The 15,628-nt window shown below is 41.2% G+C and overlaps 1 pseudogene; it reads left to right on the top strand.

Annotated features, from left to right (window-relative positions):
* The first annotated feature begins 9,749 nt into the window (after positions 1–9,749).
* LOC101574674 lies at positions 9,750–11,061 on the top strand (annotated as a pseudogene).
* The last annotated feature ends 4,567 nt before the right edge of the window (positions 11,062–15,628 follow it).

Raw genomic sequence — 15,628 nt, 5'->3', positions numbered from 1 at the left:
AGGAGCCTGAAGCACCCCTCCCTCCAGGGCTCCAGAGCCCCTGTCTGCCTGGTGCTGCTGGGAGAGTGCTACAGAAGGGGCTGGTTAGGAAATCCCCCCCCCATGGGCCTGACTCCAGGAGGCTGCTGGGGCCCCACTGCTGCGACCTCTCCTGCTCCTAAGCACCCACCACTCTGACCCTGCTCCTTCTCCTAGCTGATTCCGAGGATTTCCACCCCAAGGTTCATCTTAAAGCAATCCTAAACAAAGTAAGAGGCTACATTTTGTGAAAAGTTCAAAGTAAGAGATTTGAAGTGCTGGTGAGGTTAGGTGCCAGTGGCCCCAATTCTAGTCCTGTGACTTTGTGATTACACTCAGCTCCCCTAAGTCTGAGCCCCCTATAGTGTGTGTCAAGGGTTCCCCAAGTGCAGGCACTGCAGCCAGGAGAGAAATGGGCTGCACGCGGTGGGGTACTTGCTATGATTCCAAATGCCACATCTGTTCAAGCACAAGCGTCGGGGCTCGATTTTTCCCAAAGGAAGTTGTTAGCAGGTTCTGCTATGATCTGTAATATACACTGCTAACTTACAGACTAAAAAACCAGATTCAAGCCAGGAATGATGGTACATGACAGCAATCCTAGCTGCCTGGGAGGCTGAGGCTGGAAGATCACACAAGTTCAAGCCTGGACAATTTAGTAACACCCTCTTAAAAAAAAAAAAAAAATTAAGAGGGCTGTAGCTGTAGCTATAGCTCAGTAGTAGAGTGCCCCAGGTTTGGTCACAAAAACAACACAAAACAAAAATCCAGATTGCAAAGGCTTTTTTTTTTTGAGAAAAAGTCTCACCATGCAGTTCAAGCTGGACTTAAGTTCACTTTAGTGCTTTTTTTTTTTTTTTTTTTTTTCCAGAACCAGGGATTGAACTCAGGCCCTTGGGCTTGCCAGGGAAGTGCTTATTCTACTGAGCCATCTCCCTGGCCCCTAAGCTCACTTTGTAGCTTAGGCTGGCTTCAAACTCATAGCGATCCTCCTGCCTCAGTCTCCTGAGGGCTGGGATTACAGGCATGCATCACCACTGTCCTGCTAATGTTAGCAGTCTTGACATGCAGAATGAAGTCCTAACTGACACAAAGTTTCACTTTCCTGGAGGCATATAGGAAGGAGGCTACAATGGCTGGACACAGAACTGTTAAGAGGCTTTCTGCCTTTGCAAGAAGGGTGATAACTTCAACTTTATATGTATATTTTAATGTATTTGGTACAGGATCTCCACGCCAGCCAACTTTGTAGTGTATATACTTACATAGAGTGGATTTTTTTAAAAAGATGAGTATATATTTATTACTTTTATAGTTTTATAATCTACAAAAATACTTAAGTCATCTTAATTTTATAGTTTTATAGTTTTTATAGTTTTATAAACTATAAAATACTTTAAATCATCTGAATTTATTCCACAAATAATGCTGCAATGGATTATATAGCTTTGTTTTTTTCCCCATAATTTGATTGAGAAACAAATAGCAATGAGACAGTTTCAAATCAAATTAGTAGGACAGTTTCAATAATTAATACATCGCATATCATTTTCTTAGTAGTTAATGTACAAGATGCAGACATGATATCCTATTTACAAACACTATTAGAACAAATCCCTCTATTCATTGAATTAAGAGAATGTAGCTGTGTATCTATCCTAACTTTTTGAATATACAGATATAAAATGGTTGTTCATTTGTATCCCCTTTTTTTGTTTAGTTTTGTCACTTAAATATTACAGGTGTGTGAATTCAGCAAAATATTCCAAAATATCCCAGCAATCCATAATAGTATTGGGTTTTCCGGGGTGATATAGCTTTTTAATAACTTCAAAGTATTTTTCAAGGACCTATGTTTTCCAGATAAAAAATTTGAAAACATTAAGAACGGATTTTTCAGGTTTGTGACTTTTCACATGTGAAGAATCCTACATAACTACAGATACTAAAATCAGTTTAATCCTGCATTTATAAGTCATCATTATTTTAAAAGAAAACACCCCATCTATTTCTAACTTTTACAGATCACTATGAAAGAGAATCACAATCCCAAAGAGAATTGGCATATATAGCTTATTTAAAACATGATAAATGTACATAGATTTTAAATGTGTTAAAAAGTGATAATGTGGGGACCAGGGAGATGGCTCAGTAGAATAAGCACTTGCCTGGCAAGCACAAGGTCCTGAGTTCAATCCCTGGTACTACAAAAAAAAAAAAAAAAAAAAGTGATAATGTAGAATGGATTTTTTAAAAAAAAGATAAGTATGTGTAAAACTATATAGCAGTTGGACAGATCAAGATGAAAATGATTTTTAATGTGCTGGACTAACACAGGTAGGGCCAAAACCAGGGCTGGCACAGCATGTGGTATGGGGGATCAAACCCAGGTCCTTGTGTTTGCCAGGCAGGTGCTTAGATTGCTGAGCTATCTCCTCAGCACCCTATCAATTGATTTTAAAGTCTCATTATCCTTTCACCTAGCAATTCCATTTCTATAAATGTAATCCCACAAACTCTTATATATACACAAAGAAGTACAAATAGGGATATTGACTACGACACTGTCTATAATTGCAAGTGAATAGAAACAATTGAATGTCAACTAACAGTTTTGTGGTTAATTGAATAACCATGAGATAGCCATTAACAATCTTCTGTGGCTTTGATAAAAAGGAGGAAGACTATGGAAAGATACCTTATATGTTCATTCATCACTCATATCTATTATGTACACGTATGTACATGTGGACCTGAAAACATGCTTTAAGAATGGATTTTTTTATTCTGATCTGTTTTGCCATATAAAAATCATATACAGTTATAGACACAAAGTCACATTTAATAAGTCGTCTTCATTTTTTTTTATTTGTTTATTTATGTGTGTGTGTGTGTGTGTGTGTGTGTGGCCAGCTCAGCCCACCAGGGGGCGGGGCTGGCTGGCATGTGGTGCTGGGGGATTGAACCGCGGTCCTTGTGATTTGCTAAGCTTGTTCTAAGTAGGTGCTTTAGACCACTGAGCCATCTCACCAGCCCCAGTCATCTTCATTTTAAAGAATAAAAAGATTATTTATATGTAAAAAACCTCTGACCAGGCATGGTGGTGTCTGCATGTACTCCCAGCACTCAAGAGGCTGAGGCAGGAGGATTGCCTTGAACTCAAAGCCAGCCTGAGTTACGCAGTGAGTTTAAGACCAGCAAGAACTACATAGGAAGACCCTGTCTGGAAAAAAAAAAAATCCCCAAATTACTATGAAAAGAAAATGCAATCCGAAAGAAAATCTACAGAACATGTGGAGAGATTATGTGGCATATTATCCATGTGTACATATTTACAATGCACAAAATGTGTTATAATATGTTCTATTTGTGCAAAAAGCAGCAGGAGGGTGTACTTAAGTGCTTATCTATGCCTGGAATAGCTCAGAAAAAGCACACAAGCAAGGGAGAGGGGAATTTTTTTATGGCACATTAAAATATAAAAATGAATTAGATAATAATGAATTGTGATTGCCCCTCAAATTCCAAAGCATATGATTGTTGTATGTTCCTTAAAATACCAGCCTTAGAAAAATGAGAAGGGGATTAGTTTAGTTTTTACACAGTTGAACAGAATCAAATGGACCATAAAATCCTACACAGAGCTTTATTATTCTCATTGGTGGCCTCAAGAAAATCTATAAACCAGTCAGTCATGAACCCCTTTCCCCCAGCGTGGAATCGAGTTTCCTGCTTGTATTGACTTAGCAGCTCAGGAACTGCGGATGGGGCAGGGTTGGCCCATCCTACTTTTCCAATTGATCCTGTTTCTACCACTTTCAGTCAAAATTCCAAAGGTCATTTAGAAAACACATAACCCTTGAAGCTGCCCAGACACTCCCTGTTGGCTGGACAACGCCTCCACAGCTCCATCTCAGCACAGTGTCCTGGGATCCAAGGAACCGCTGCTGTAGGTCCTTGTCTCCTTGGCCTAGAGGTGGAGACGACACTGAACAGTCGGGCTTCGACAAGTATAGCTTTAAAAATAATTGCTTTGAAAATCTACTTTATGTTTTAAATGCAGTCATTTTTATCTGAGGCAAGGTGCACTAACGGTTAAATAAAAACCAGCATGAGTCATGCTCCTATAAACCGTCTGCTTTCAGAGTTCAGCATGTCACTAAAGGAAGGACGCTTCCAGTCCATCAGCATAATGTGGGCCTCCTCTAGTCCTGTTTCTCTGGGGGAAAAATGGTAAGACTAGCAGATCACACGAGATTGGCCCAGCAGCTCCTTGACATGGTGTGTGTACATTGGGTTGATCAAATTCTTTGGTCACCTAGAACCATTTGACCCCTCTTTCAGTGCCTGGACTTGTCCTTCTCTCCATAAGGGTCCTGGCTCTTCTGCCCAGAAGGGGCAGAAAGTGAGAGCCACTGAGGCATGAGCAAGAGTTGTGAAGGAGCAGACGAGACTGGATCCCACCCTGGTGAAGGAGGCCAAGAGACAGCCAAGGTTGGGCAAGAGGCGGCCATTGTGACTGGCCCTGAAGCCTCTAGACTGGATCCCCCTGCCCTTCTCGGAGATGCTGCCAGCTCTCTCACATCCTCTACAACATTTATTTCCTTTTTAATTGCAGTGGTTTCTGTTGGTTGTGCCCAGCTGTGCTAAGCCGCTGACTCAATGACTAATGAGGACCTGGTCAAGTTCAAAGTGACAAATGATTCCTTCCACCTTCTCCCTCCAGCTACCACCTTGATCCTGACACGTGGCCTCGTTATGAGCCATTTCTCATAATCAGGGTGAGGAAGCAAATGGTGGCGAAGCCAGCAGCTAGTGCGAATGCCTGTGATCTGCAGTGACTCTGGCAAGAGGCTTAACCTCTTTTCTGTTTCCTCATCCTCAGATGGGGATGATACAGCCAGATTACCAGAAGAGCATTGTGAAGAGTAAGATAATCCACTGAGAGGAAGAGAACGAGGAAGAGGATGAGGGTTGTGGGAAAGATGGGAAAGAGGGGAGTGGAAAAATATGGGCAGTTATAAAATACTTATTAAATCCCTCGAACAACTAGATCAAAAATTCTTATCTATTTTTTTCCTCCTTGGAGAATCCTTCGGAATAATCAGTCATCAAAAACCCAAGGATACAACCAACATAAACTCGGGACAAGCTGATCATGGGGCTGCATGGCTGTACACCTATAATTCCGGCACTCTGGGGGACTAAGGCAGGAGGATCCCAAGTTCAAGAGAGCGTGGATGCTTCACGAGGGTCTGTCTCAAATTAAAATATAACTTAATGAAAGCCAAGTATAGAACTCAGTGCAAAAGCCTTGGGTTAAATCCCCAATTCACAAAACAAAAACCTCTAGACAGAATCTAAAAAATCAACTACCTGAAGGTATTGAAGAACACAGAAGGGGGAAGATGTTCAGTGGAGTTGACATTTAGTAAAAGAGGACATCATAGAGTGACTTAGCTTCTTTTTAAATAGCACTTTGCCTGTGTATGGGTCTTGGTTTGCATGAGGCAAGGCTGCTAAAATTCCAGTAGAAAAGTTTCCAAAATTGTTGGCTTGATGAGCCAAAAGCTCTGGACCTCCATACTCATTGAAAAGTGAAGAGAGAGATCTAAAAAAGACAGTCCAAAACCCAATTCTGTACATAAACTCCAACAAAGTCTCTCCTTCACCTATAAACTGCATTTGTTAGGGACAGACACCAAGCAGTCAGCTAATGTTAAAAGAAATGAATTTAAATTTGAACTGTCACCCACCACAGGAGAGATAGAGCTTGCAGTTGAGTTTAGTCAAGTTAGCTATGAGCTAAAAACTAAATTGATGTCCTTCAGAGGAACATAGAACCCAGAGCCCAAGATTCCCTGATGTATGAAAAAACAAGAAAACTTGACCTGTTCTAAGGGAATGTATAGGGCCAGGGAGATAGCTCAGCAGCATAAGTGCCTGCCTGGCAAGCACGAGGTCCTGAGTTCTATCCCTGGTACCACCAAAACCAAAACCAAGCAGAACAAAAAACCCTAAGGGAAAGTATAGTTAAAAAGGACCAACTCCAGAATGATTCAGACACTGGAATTAGTAGGCAAAGATTTTAAAGTAGCTATTATAATTATGCTCAAAAACATAAAGGGAATATGTTTGCCACAATAAAGGAATGCAGCTTCAGCAGAAAGGAAGCTATAAAAAGGATCAAATGGTCATTTTAGAAATGAAAATTTTCATATCAGGAATAAACAATTCACTGGAAGGGCTTAAGAAAACAATGAAATTAAAGATAATTCAGTAACACTTTTCCATTTGAAGGAACATACACATATTTAAAAAAAAACAAAACTGAAATAAATTAGCAGCGCATCAGGATCCTGCTAGACAATGCCAGAACATTTAACATACACGCACAGCGCATCAGAGTCCTAGTCCTAGAAAAGGAGAGAAAAATGGGCTAGGTGGTATGTGAAGGAAGTTGATAAAGTCATAAATTTATAGATTCAGCAAGCGCAGGCAATTCCTTAATTGGATTTGAAAAACATCAGCACCTGTGGCAATGTATCCCAGAATAACAGAGTCGAACTGCTGAAAGCAAATAAAGTAGAATCTCGAATGTGGTCAAAGAAAATAACATCTTGTACGCAGGTATCTGAGCGGTTCTGAGACTTTTAAGCAAAAATAGAGTGGGGCGGGAGCTAGAGAAATAACATCTTTTGAGTACTGGGAGGAAAACTGTCAACGCAAGGGGCTATGTCAAGTCAATATGTCCCTTAGGGATAAATTTGCAACAAAAATACTTTCAGATTTTAAAAAAGTCAGAAATTTGTCTGCAGCAAATCTACATTATGAGAAATGCTAAAGGAAGTTCTTCGTGCTGACAGAAACTAGAACCAAGTGGAAAGTCAGATCTACACATTAGAATACAGGGCTCTGAATGGCAAAGGCGTGGCAAAACATGAGATTATTTTTGTCTTCTTAATTTCTTTTTTTAAATTTAATTTAATTTAATTTAATTTAATTTAATTTAATTTAATTTAATTTTATTTTATTTTTAGGGAAGGGTCTACAGGGTGTCCAGGGTCTCATGACTAGATCAGACTCATAGTGATCTGCCTGTTTACAGCCTCCCAAATGCTGGGATTACAGGCGTGCGCCACCACGCCCAGTCTCAATTGCCATTGCAGTGCGCCCCGGGGGTGGGGCCGGCAGGGCAGGCCTTAATTTCTTTAAAATACAAATGATTACTTAAACCAAATTTATAATACTGTACTGTATTATGGAGTTAATAATGTGGGTAGGCATAATAATTATGAAAATTATAATATAGTGAAGAGGACAGGTCAATGGACCTATGTAGTTATAAACTTTCTAGATTTTATGTGAAGTACAATATAAACTCTTACCACACTGTAAGAAGTGTGCTAGGATGTGTATTATAATCTTAAAGCAATAACTAAGCAACAAGGCAGAGAGGTGTAGCCACAAAAATCAATGGAGAAGTTAAAATGGAATTTTATTTTTTTTTAAATGGAATTTTAAAACATTTTCAGTTAACCAACGAAAGGAAATTAAAAAAAAATAGGAGAGACAAAACAAATAGTAAAATTCTAGGCTTAAATTAACTCTATCAATAAACACGTTAAATAAAAATGACCAGAATTCTAATTAAAAGTTAGAGATTATCAGATAGATATTCAAGCTAAGCATGGTGGCCCACACCTGTAATCCCTACACTTAAGAGATTGAGGCAGGAGGACTGCCACAAGTTCGAGACCACCCTGGACTACATAGTTTTGTCTCAAACAAACTTCAAGGCCCAATTACATTTTCTCTATAAACAATCTACTTTGAGTAAAAAAAAAAAAACAAAAAAACAAAAACAAAAAAACCACAAATAGATTGAATCCCAGTACGTAGGAAAAGATATAATAAGCTTTAAACATAAGAAGGCTGAAGTGGCTATTAAGAAAATCAGTACATAGTCTTTAAAACAAACAAGATGGGCTTGGTAACACACAACTCTGTAATCCTAGCACTCTGGGAGACTGAAGTGGCAAGCCCTTCTGGATAGCAAGCTCTGTTGTCATCACCACCATCATCCACCTCACCAAAAAAGAAGTGGCATTTGAGTCAAATCTTCAAAGCTGATTGAGAGTTTTCCAAAGAGTTGGGAGAGTGGGGCATCCTGGGCACTGCCATGTGTGCCAGTGTGGGGAACAATGGCAGTGCCCAGTGACCTCTGGGGCTACAGTTCCTGGGGCATGCTTGAAAGTAGGGCTTGGTGTTATCACTGAGGAGGGGGAGTGGGGCACCAGACCAATTGGCCTTATCTGGATGCCAGTTTCAACTCTACCGTGAAGGTCATGAATAATAACTGAAGTGTTTTTCAAAGGGAGCAGGCAAAATCAGGTTCAGGTTTTAGAGAGATGTTCTGACTTTAGGTTGGAGGAGATTTACAGACCAGAGTGAGGGTAGAGTGAATTCTAGAAGATTCTTTAGTAATGCAGATTAGAAATGGTGGCAGCTATGGGCTGACCAGATAGCTCAGCAGATTAAAGCACCTGCTTAGGCAGACTCAGGGGCCCAGGGCCGGGGTTTGATCCCCAGACTGCCATGCCAGTCCTGCCTCTGGGGTGCACTGAGAGCTGAGTGAGACTGGGCATGGCGCACCTATAATCCCAGTTTTTAGGAGGCTGAAAATCGGGAAGGATCACTACAAGCCTGATCTGTGTAGTGAGACCATGTAGATCCTGTACTAAATACATAAAAAAAGAAAAAGAAAGAAATGGTGGTACTCTAAATCTGGAAAGTAGAGCAGAGATGAAGAAGGAAATAAAGCTTTACATAGAAAGGAAAATACCAGGCATTTGGCAGTTCTGGAGTCAAATCGGTATAGGCACTGACATCTAGTAACTCCTGCAAGTTCAGTCTCACAAAACCACTTGGTGAAAAGACATTTGAGCCCCATTTTGCATAAAATAGTAAGAATAACACAATAATATGTAGCACTAAAATTAATATTATTCAGTGCAATACCTATTAATAAGCTTCTTTGTAGCAATCAACACATTTCTAATCTTCAAATTCACCTGAAACTCGAGGTGTTGACAATAGCCAAAACAATCTTGAAAAGTGATGTTTGAAGGACTCCCACTACCTGACTTCAAAATATGCTACAAAACAAAAGTAGTTAAGATAGGGTGTGTGGTATTTGCATAAAGGTAATTCTCCAGATCAATGGAATAGAATTCACGTCCAGAAAAAAATCCACATATCCACGATAAATTGATTTTTCAACAAGGGTCCCCATCTACTTGTGGGGCAATAGCAGTCTCTCCAACAAATGATGTTAGGGCAGCAGGATGTCTAGATGCCAGAGAATGAAGTGGGACCTCTTACCTCACCCATGCTATAGACAAAAACTAACTTGAAATGGGTCAAAACCCTAAGAGCAACAGAACTATAAAACTCTTAGAAGAAAACGTAGGAGAAAATCCTCCAAACTTGGATTAAACAGATACTTTCCACGAATATGATTCTCAAAGAATATGCAATGAAATAAAAAAATAGATAGCTGGACTTTATCAAAAATGAAAATGTGTATGCCTCAAATGGCACGGTTGGCGCTCTCCCGACAGCCTGCTGTCCTTGGGTACCACGGCCGACTCCTATGGTCTGCGGCTTTCAGCTGAGTGCAGCTGGGCTCTGTGCTACCTCTGCCATGGCCTGTGGGCAATACCAAAAAGATGTCCCTGTATGGTGACCTGGGAGTGCAAACCAGTGATTCTAAAACAGGAGGCTGGGCCCAAAACTTTAAGTTTCTGCAGTCTCAGCTTCAGGTGAAGAAGGCGGCTCTCATTCAGGCAAAGAGCCAAAGAACAAAGCAAAGTGTTGGCCTTGCTCCAGTCATTGACTTAAGGCGGGCAGCCCTGCAGATGACTGGCAGATCGTGGACACACCACCACATGTTGCAGCAGGCTGGAGAGATCCCTGCTCCCAGCAGGTTTTCTGCAGAAGAAGTTCTTATTTTTTTAGAGGACGAATACGATCCTATGTTTCCTAATGATTATGAGAAAGTAAGGGGCCAGACAAATAGCTCAGTGGATTAAAGCACCTGCAAGCAGGCACAGGGGCTAGGGTTCTATCCTCTGGCACCTGTAATCCCAGCTCCTGGGAGGCTGTAAACAGGCGGATCACTATGAGTCTGATCTAGTAGTGAGACCCTGAATACCCTGCAGACCCTTCCATAAAAATACAGAGAGAGAGAGAGAGAGAGAGAGAGAGAGAGAGAGAGAGAGAGAGAAAGCGCCAAAGAGAGATAGAAGAAAGGGAAAGGCATACAGACAACATGAAGATAGGGGTTTTCACGGCAATCAGCTCCAGATTCTGATACAGATGAAGAGACTCTGAGCGGGGGAGGAGAAAAGCAGTATGGGAGGCGATGCTATTGCACCCCCTACTTCTCTTGTAGAGAAAGACAGAGTTACCCTGAGATTTTCCTCATGAAGAGGACCCAAGATCTTGATCACAGTCTTGCAAAGCTGCTATTCCTCCCCAGTATGCGAGGAACAGGATAGGCCGAGGTCTCCAAGCAGACCTAGCACTCCATCCCTGTGAACGTGGGTGGCACAGGAGCGCGTAAGAGCAAGCGCAAGTGTGGCTTCTGGGAAGGCCGGGCCTCAAGATCGCTCTAGGGGCTGCCACGGAGAAGGGCGAGGCTCAAGATGCTTGGAAGAAGTCGGATTCAAATCCATGATCAGAAATACGTAAATATCCTACGAAAATGTCCTACTGAGGAACGTGGCAGGGGCAGGAGAGGTTGATGAAGACTTGGAAATTGAAATCCTGGAGGAATGTGAAAAATATGGCCATGTTGGCCAATGTGTAATGTTTGAAATTCGTGGTGCCCCTCCGATGGAGCAGTAGAATCTGAGAGTTGAATCAGCAATTAAAGCTGTTGTTGATCTGGGTGGGAGGTATTTTGGTGGATGGGTGACGAAAGCAGTTTTCCATAGTTTGGATAAATTCAGGGTCTTGGATTTGGCAGAAGAAATTTGATTTTAAGGACTAGAATCATCTCCGAGAAACTTAAATGAACTTCAAACTGAGCAAAGACAATCCTTAAAAGATCTATATTCTGAGCAGAGATGGGCAGAGCTGGTGAATACTGGGAGTGCTGAGGGGAATTCTGATATATATATATGTTGCTTGACCCTTTTTCTTTTATAATTTTTAATATAGTAAAATCCTTTTAAAATATGACACTATCAAGGAGATGGAGTCAGAGGATTATTGCGCTCCTGTCATGCCAGGTACTTAGAAGGCTGAGGCAGGAGCTTTGTTTAAACTGAGGAGTTCAAAGCTGGGCTGAGAAATACAGTAACATCCTGACTCTAAAAGCAAAAAAGAAAAAGTTAGAAGAATCACGCTATGGGAGAAAATATGTGCAGATCACATATCTGATAAGGGACTTGAATTAGAATATATAAAGAACACATAATACTCAACAATAAAATTAAGTTAAACAAAAAGCATTTGAATAAACTTTTTTTTTTTGGAGAAAGAGAGACACCAGATTTCAGAGCAGCACAAGGTGGATCAGAAAACAGTGAACTCACAGATTTTAGCAAAAATCAAAGCTGTTCCACAGCTCAGGGACTACCTGGCATCTGTTTTTGCTCTGACACATGGAATTTATTCTCATAAATTAGTGTTCTAATTTCTTACTGAGAACCTAAAAAAATAACTGATACATTAAAAAAATGAATAAACTGTTTTTGAAACTGGCATTTAAACTGAAGACCTCATGCTTGCCAGGCAGGTGCTGTGTTGTTGAACTATACCCCAGGCCCCCCAAATAAATATTTTTTAAAAGGGCTAGGTATCAGTGTATGCTGAGAATTCTAGCACTCAAGAGGCCAAAGTAGGAGGAGTGCAAATTGAACATTAGCCTAGACTACAAGGCCCTGTCTCAAAAAAAGGAAAGTGTATAAATGGCCAACAAGGAGCCAGATGTGGTGGTACATGCCTATATGCCCAGCCCTTGCAGGATGAGGCAGGAGGATTGCTGTGAGTTCAAGTCCAACCTGGGTAACATAGCAAGCTTAAAGTCAGCTTGAACTCCATAGTGAGACCCTGACACACACACATACAGACACATACAGACACACAGACACACACACACACACACACACACACACACACACACACACACACCCAATAAACATATGCAAAGGTGTTCAATCGTCAATCATCAAGAAAATAAGATAAAAACCCAATGAGCTATTCCCTTCCCATCCATGAGAGTGGTTGTACTGGAAGAGACGAGAGCCAAGTGTCAGGGAGCATGTGGAATGATTATGACCCATGCCTGCTGCTTCTAGGAATGTACAATGGCACAGCTACTTTGGAAAGTTGTCTGGAGGTTACTCAAAAAGTTGAACAGAGCCGCGCTTTGGCCCAGCAATTCCATGCCTATGTAGAGATGCAAGAGTAATGAAAATATATGTTAATACAAAAACAGGTGCACAAATATTCATGGCATCACTATTTATGCGGCTCAGAAGTTAGACCCAACTTAAATGCTCACTAAGTGCTAGATAAACAAAAGGTGGTTTATTCATACTACGGAATACTGCTTGGCCACAAAAAGTAACGGGGTACTGGTACATGCGATAACACAGATGAACCTTGAAAACATGCAAAGTGAAAGAGCAGAGTTACAAGAGACAACATATGACAACAAATGTAATTCCATTTACATGAATGGTCCTGAATAGATAAATCTATGGAGACCACAAGTAGATGAAGGGTTTCCTAGGGCAGGCAGGGTAGAAAGACTTGGAGTGGAAGGGAGTGATAGCTAAACGGTCCTTGGATTTTTTTTTTTCAAATGAAGAAAATATTCTAAAATGTATTGTGACGATAATTATATAACTCTGTGAATACACTAGACATAATTAAACTGTGCTCTTTAAATGGTTTGTGAGTTGGCCAGGTATGGTGGCACATGCCACGTTTCTAGCACTGTGGGAGGCTGACACAGGAACTAGCAAGTCCAGATCGGGTCTAGGCAACAGGACTCTGTCTCAAAACAAAAACCAGAAAAGGGCTAGAGTTGTTTGCTCAGCGTGAAAGCCCTGGATTAAGTCTTCAGTCCCCAAACTACAAAATAAGGAAGAAAGGATAATTTAATTTTGATTTTTAAAGTGTACAGCTAATATATGTATATTTTACCTTAAAGAAAATCAGAAATAGTAGGAGATAGATTTTTAAAAATTTTATTTAATATTTTTGGTTTTTTGAGACAGTCTTGCTATGTAGTTCAAATTGCTTTGAACTCACTAGGTAGCCTGGGCTGGCCTCAGAAATCACAGTGGTCTGCCTGCTTCTGCCTTGGAGTGCTGGGATTACAGGTGTGGACCACCATGCCTGGCAAATAAACAAACAAACAAACAAACAAAAAACACCCGAAAAAACATTTCAACCACACCCTTATCTCAAAGTTCTAATCCTAAGGCAGTCCTGAGAGGAAACCACTATCCTCAGTTTAATGCAAATCCTTCGCATTTCTTTCTATATTTGTATGAATGTGACCAAAATGAAAATACACAAATTTAGTTGAGTTGAGCTGAGCTGAGTTGAGTTTAGCTTAGTTTGTTTGTTTTTGTTTGTGTGTGGTACTGGGGATTGAACTCAGGGCTTTGTGCATGCTAGGCAAGTGCTCTACCACTGAGCTACATCTGCAGCCCACGAATATAGTTTTGTAGTTTAAGAACAATGCCGTGTGTGTTGCTTCACTGTTTGTTTCATTCACACTTCCTTTGGGCTTCATAGATGATTCTCTATCCTCTCTCTCTCTCTCTCTCTCTCTCTCTCTCTCTTTTGGCGGAACCGGGGATTGAACTCAGGCCCTTGCACTTGCTAGGGAAGCACTTATTCCACTGAGCCATCTCCCTGGCCCAATCTGTACACATATTTCTTCTCTGATTTTAAAAATCCTTCCCAGCTGGCTGGGGTGAAGCTCAGTAACCCCAGATGGTGCATGGCCCTAGATTCTATCCCAGCACCCCTGAGTACTTCTGAGTGCAAGTGGTGGGTCAAAGGGTAAGGGGGTTAACATTTAACGAGGCCTGCAGGTTGTCCATCAGCAACTTGTCCACCTGTGTGAGCCACCAACATGAACCCATAGACCTGTCCCCACACCCACACAGGCATGGTCTTTACTATACCAGGAATCAAACTCATAACCTTGTCCCTTGCCTGGCAGGTGCTTGTGCCACTGAGCTACATGCCCAGTCCACAAACAAGGGCATTATTAAAATTCTGGTGCTTTCTTTGCATAGCGCCTCATTGTTTTAATGTTTATTTTCCCATTTATGGACAAAGTTAATAATTATGATTTTTCCTAATGTTTTCACTTTGAATTGTTTTTCTTAGGATTGCTGATACTTTTTAATATTCCTTTATTTCAAAGGTTTTATTTTATTTTGTTTCACCTCTGTCACATAGATAGCAGTTAGCTACTTTGCTTGTTTTTTAATATATGGACCCAAACTTGGGACTGAAAAAGAGATATTTTGAAAACTTTGAAGTACTAGCTAAGACTACTTCAAAGTCCTCTTGGATTGTTGTCTTGTTATCTTCATTTAATATACTTACAAAAAATATTACTATGTCTTGTTGTAGAATTGACATTTTGAAATTTGTTTATATACTAAACTTTGAGTTGTGCCAAAAAAAAAAAAAAATTGCACTTGGCTCTTGGGATGATTTAAAAATATGTTTACAATTTTTTGTTTTGTAGTAGAGATTAAACCCAGGGCTTCCACACTGAGCTACATCTCCAGTCCTTTTTATTTGTACTTTGAGACAGGATCTCACTAAGCCACTAAGTTGCCCAGGCTGGCTCAAGCTCGTGATCCCGCCTCCCCAAGTGCAGGTGCCCCCAAATCTTTTGCTACTGCTCACACAAGTGATAGAGCCTACCTTCTCTTGCAAATCAGCTGGCCTCAGTGGCTCACTTCTGAAAAGGTACCCCTGATGTGTGACTCCCAGTATTCCCCGGCTATTTTCCTTCCTAGTGCTTGCCCTGGGAACTCAGCCACTCCGCTGTGAGGCCTAAGCCCCCCGGAGAAGCCCGGCCTCGGTGCCCAATGAGAAAGCATGGCGGCCCTGCCAAGAAGCAGCCTGCTACCAGGCACATAAGCGTGAAGCAGCCCGTGGATAGTCGAGGACCCACACCCTGAGTCTTCCAGCCGCAGCCCCAAACAACGTGGAGCAAAACCGTGTCTGCTCTACTATACTCTGTTCATCTTCTTAATCCACAGGCTCATGCGCTAAGTGAATAGTTTTGTTTGTGCCACTACATTTGGAGTCATTTATTAAGCAGCCATGCTTATCTGCTTATGCATGTGTGGACAGCATTTTGTTATGTTCAGGCTGGCCTTGAACTGTAGGGCTCGAGGGATCCTCCTGCCTCAGGTTCCTGAGTATAAGGAAACTATAGGTGCAGGTCACCACATCTGGCAGTCAGTGTGTTAAGAGTTTTAGAGGTGTCCTTTCACACATTCCAGTTAGGGGAGGGCAAAGAGGATAGTACGCTGCACAGAAATTTTATGTTTTT

Source organism: Octodon degus, unplaced genomic scaffold, assembly GCF_000260255.1.
Source record: "Octodon degus isolate 3935 unplaced genomic scaffold, OctDeg1.0 scaffold00083, whole genome shotgun sequence".
NCBI classification, from domain to species: Eukaryota; Metazoa; Chordata; class Mammalia; order Rodentia; family Octodontidae; genus Octodon; species Octodon degus.
This window is presented reverse-complemented; position numbering and strand designations above follow the sequence as displayed.